The following is a 5,345-nucleotide window of genomic DNA, read 5'->3' on the forward strand; positions in this document are numbered from 1 at the left end:
CATTAAGAGCTCTAATTTTTTATGCAGCATGAGCCTTGTTGGTTTGTTCCCTTTCATGTTGTATATGGTTTGCCCTCTCCTCCTCTGCTTTGAGCTGTGCTGTTAGCTGCGTGATTTGGTATTGCAATGCTTCTTCCTTGGCCTTGGCATTGGCTTGGAACTCTTGTACTTGTTGTGCATGAAGTGTAGTGAGTTCCTGTCAGTGGTGGGTGACTTCTTTCTGGAGCTGCTCCTTCGCTTGTTCCAATTTGGCGTTGAGGTCAACATTCTCCTTGATCCTTTATACTATTATTTGGCTTAAGACCATGTTATTATTCTCTTGGGTGTTGTACCTTTTCTCCTGCTCCTCTGTAGCTTTTAAACTCTTCATGATGACCTCTTTGTGGGTAGTCTCAACTACTTCCAAGTTAGCTTTTAACTTCTGTACCTGTGTGGATGCATCTTTTACCTACTTCTAGAGGGCAGTGTTATGGTTGTGGAACATATGTGTTGTCAGGAGGTGGCACCGCCGCCAAACCTTTTGTTCTTTCTCCCACATTGCATTTGTGCTTGATTTTGTCTCTAGCCCAGTCTGTGGTTGGTTGAGCAGCTCGTCAAGTCCTTCTATGGTCTCTTGCAAGAATTGCTGCTGATAGTCGATGTTCTGCAGGGAGGCCAGCTGGGGGTAGTCTTTCTTCATCTTCCACTCTTGTCCTCTTGCTTGGACTTGATGGCTCTGGAGTTCTTTGTGTTTTACTTGCTTCCATGGGGGCCTCTAGTTCCTTTACTAGGGCTGTGGCTGCCTCCACATCTTGTCTTTCCTTAGCTTGTATTAGCGTTGCTGGTTCTGGAGCTGTCTCTGTTGGCGTGTCTGCCAACAGAGTCTATTGGCGTGTCTGCCAGACTTGAGTCTTTAAGAGAAGATAGGTCTGTAAATATGAGTTGTGCTAGACCAAATATATAATAAAGAAGATGAAGAAAGATTGCAAGAAGAAAACAGATAAGAAGATGAGGGGAGTGCTTACAGATGTTGCTGCTGAGTCACAAAGACTAGAGGAGGAGGTGGCCATAGAAATCCGCACTTACCAAGAGACGCTTAAAGAGAATATTCTCAGCCATACCACTCCTCCAACAAGCCCAACCTCCATCAAGATGGCTTGCCCTTCTTGCACATCTTCAGCTGTTAACTTGGGCTGGTTTGGTAGCAATGCTAACTGCATATGTTCCTCTGGTTCGGGTTCCTTGTTGAGAGGTCTTTTTGCTACATGATTGAGAACTTGTGTAAGAAGGTATGGGTTACATATTTTAGATTGGGAGGCTTTCAAGTAGTTCTACATCTCCTTATATAGATAGTATGCCCAATCTTCTTCTTTCTCATCATGTACCTTTGCAATCCTGTTGAGACCGACTCTGTTGTATCTATCTATTGGCTTTATTTGCATCATCAAAGACATGGCCTTGCAAGCTTTCTCTGTAGTCTCATCTTGGATATTCTCGTACTCGACACGATTTGAATTGTATGAATTCTTCTTAAGCATGGCCTCCAGAGGCATCTTGTCAATGATGTGTTAGTGGACCCTGATATGCGTCTGGAAGTTGTAGAGCCTCCCTAATGAGTTCCCCTGTGATGAGGAGTTGCTCCGTAGTGCTGTCTGCCTTGGTGATTCGTCCTCTTTTGTTCCCCTTGTCGTAGGTCTTTAGGTACTCCGCATAGAGTTCTGTGTCGATTCTTCGAGGAAGTATCTGTGCCATCTTATCGAGACCGATTTTGTCCAGTTTTGCTTTAACTTTAGCCTCTTCCAGTATTTGTAGGCATTCCGGGTTGTGGTACTGGAGGGCTAACTTTCCATGGGCTGTATGAGCTTCCTTGCTGATGATGGTCCCATGGAAGGGTTGGGCATAAGGACCCAAGAAGTTCAGCTTCGGTCGTTGTGTTGTCCTTCTTCTCTGACTAGCTGGGGATCTAGTAGCACTGCTGGCTTGAGTTGTAGTTGGGGTCTCGTGGGCTTCGGACTCCGAGGCTGACATTTATATTTAGGCACATAGGATCAGTTGAACGACTGGTGGGGTTGATATCGTCTTTTTTTTCTTTCTTTCTTTTTTAATTTTTTATGGGGAATAGGTTAGTTTAATCGAAGAGGTCGTTAGTGTATGAGCAATCTTCTAGTGTGTTAATAGTCAATTCATGTTGAGGAGGAGTGAGTACGTAAATTTGCAGGTCATGGAAAAGGTCAGGCGGCGTGAAAAGGTGTGGCCGTGAAAAGGTATGGCCATGAAAAGGTGTGACCGTGAAAAGGTGTGGCCGTGTGAAAGGGTGTGGCTGTTAAAAGGTCTCGTCGTGAAAGGTCTCGCCGTCGTGAAAGCACAGGCCATGTGAAAAGGTGTGGCAGTGAAACTGGCGTGAAAGGGTCAGTTTCATGAAAACACAAGTTGTATTTTTAATCATTTGATTATGATTATTTTGTGTATGAGGATGGATACTAAATGATTAATTTTTATTGAATGACGCATACAAGGAGGAGGGAAAAAGTCATTTGTTTTACCAATTAATTTGGATATCCTCAAGATGTCACGATTCACAAAACAAAAACAAAAAGGAAAACAAAAGAAGAGGATCAAGCTCCCACCTCAAAGGGGATAGTCGAGAAGTTTGTAAGGAGAAGGCGAGCTCGGGAGGTGCACTTTGAAGCGATTCGCACACAACGCACACTATGCAAAATGACGAAAAGAGGAAAGAAATTTGAATTTATAACGTAGCCGTCGGACAGGGTGGCTATCTTAATGTAGAATGCCACGTGGCACTGCGTGATTAGCCTGTGAAAAATTACCGTTTCACGACGTGAACTTTTTTGAACATTTTCACTATGTGAACCTTTGTAATTTTGTTCACGGCATGAACGGTTTTGGCCTTGTTCACGCAGCGTGAACATTTTTCTGTAGTTTCACATGGAATGCATAAGATCGAATATTTCTCATTTTTTCCTATATGCTCAAGCAGTCAAACATGCACATGATGAGTGAATGATACTTTGCGTACTCGTACCCATTTGTGTAATCATTGGATACCTTTTGTTTATTGCCATGAGAACCAAGGGGTCACCTGAGCACTTTTGGGCATTTGTTGGTGCAATCATTTTAGTTCCATGTGGGAGCTTTTTATTGTGTCTTCCACCCAATTGCACAATGTTGTCACTGTGCTTGGTTGTGGAGGGCTTCTATCTGCATCTCCTTGTTGAACTGCCTTGTTTTTACCTTTAGGTTCCTTGTTCAGTCTTGTAGCCAGAGTGGGTACTTTCGTTGCTTTGGCAATTCCCAACCCATTTGGCTTAGTTTTCTTTATCCTCCACACAAGGGTTGGCGTGGTTCTTGGTTGAGTTAGGAGTTGATGTTGCACGCTCTTTCCACCCTCTTTTTTATGATCTAAACTGTTTGTGGTATTGGCCACTGATGAGTGGGGATTGGGTACCCATATTGCCGTATTGCCTTGATAGTATCCTTGTGCTCGTAGTAAATCCCTTTGAACCCATTGCTTATGGAATCCTTGAGGTATCTTCGGATGCTTGGAGTCCTGCTAATCGGTTCGAGTCTGCAAGGTCTGACTTCTGAATTGTTTGCAGGTTCTTCTTGTTGTCTTTATATCATTTATGGTGTCCTTTCTATCTGGTTGCTCTTTAATTTGGTTCTTAGGCACCCACTTCTGTGTAACCTTAGATGTTGGGGTATTATGTGGGCAAGCTTTGTGGAAGGGATGCTGGTTCTATTTTATGAGGTGTTGCCACCACTGCACTCATTATTTGTGTATTAGGTATGATATGCATCCCTTTGTTTGCCAAGCCCCATAAGGGTATGGACATGACCTCTTCACTCATGTTCTTTCCTCCCATTCGATATTGCATTTACTTGTATAGACCCAAGATCATCCTAGAATCATTTCTTTTTCCATGGAACCTGCAGGCATGACAAACGCCTTCCTGACCAAGGAATTATTTCTAATGGAGATGTTTACATTTAAAAATCCTTCGGCTTTTGTGGATATCAAGTGAACACTACGAACTTGTGCATCAGTGGGTTCAAGGTGTGGTCTATCTAATGCTACCCAGGTGTCATATGAGATCAAGTTATGACTTAACCCTGTATTTGTTAAGGCAATGCTTGGAGAAATCATAGCTTAAAAAGTGCTTCAAGCAGGACTATGGTGGCCTACGTTATTCGGAGACGCCATGGAATTTGTCAAAAGATGCAAAGAATGTCAACGTTTCGCTATTCCACAACAAAAGGATAAGATGCCTCTCACCCCTATTATTGTAAGACAACCGTTTGAGAAATGGGGGATAGATTTTGTGGGACCTATTAGTCTAGCGGCACATCCCCGATACATGATCGTGGCCACGGACTATTTCACAAAATGGGCAGAAGCTAGAGCCTCAAAGATTGTTGATGCACAAACAACTGTAAAATTTTTATATAGGCAAATCATCTCGAGGTTCCAACTGCCCATTAGAATTGGTTAGTGATCGTGGTTCACATTTTATCAATGAGGTGATTGATCATTTACTTGAGGGATTCCTAGTGATCCATCAAAAATCATCACCTTATTATCCACAGGCCAATGGTCAAGCAGAGAGTACAAACAAGATTTTGTGTACTAGACAAAAACCTTGGAAGCAAGTCGAACAAACTAGGAACATAAACTGATAGCAACCCTATGGGCCTATCGAACATCATATATCTTAAAGGTAGTGATGGGTTACACTCCCTTCCTTCTAGCTTATGGTGTGGAGGAAGCAGTTATGGTGTGGAGGAAGCAGTTATGCCCATAGAATACCTAGTCCCAAGCTTAAGGATTGTCATATAAGAGCGTCTAATAGAGAATGCATTAGTTGAAAGGCTAATTGCCTTAGAGAAGCTTGATGAGACCAGACTGATAGCATCACATAGACTCATGGTTGAAAAACTATGCAGGAAACATTGGTTCGACAAAAACCTTAAGCAAAAAGAACTAGAAACGGGGGACCTTGTCCTCATGTATGGTGTCAGAAGCGCCAAGAAAAAGAAACGCAAATATCGAGGCCTGGGACCATTCTGAGTATCGAGCATCACACCTTAGGGGTCTGTTCGAATTGAGACAATTGACGGCATCCAAATGGAGGGTTATGTCAGTGGAAGTAAATTAAAAAAATACTTTGTACCACTGACCCAAGAGATGCTCTTGCAAGAACATCTCCTAAAACAGCAAAACAGCTTACAAAAGAAAAAATCCAGCAGGCTCAAGAAGAGGCTAAGGATAGGGAGGCCAAAGCCCAACAATTACGACACAACAGACTAATACATGTCAACATGGCTTCTGTGACTCTCTTGGGAGACGA

This window comes from Cibotium barometz, chromosome 13, assembly GCF_041138505.1.
Source record: "Cibotium barometz isolate CiBa-2024 chromosome 13, ASM4113850v1, whole genome shotgun sequence".
Taxonomy (NCBI): domain Eukaryota; kingdom Viridiplantae; phylum Streptophyta; class Polypodiopsida; order Cyatheales; family Cibotiaceae; genus Cibotium; species Cibotium barometz.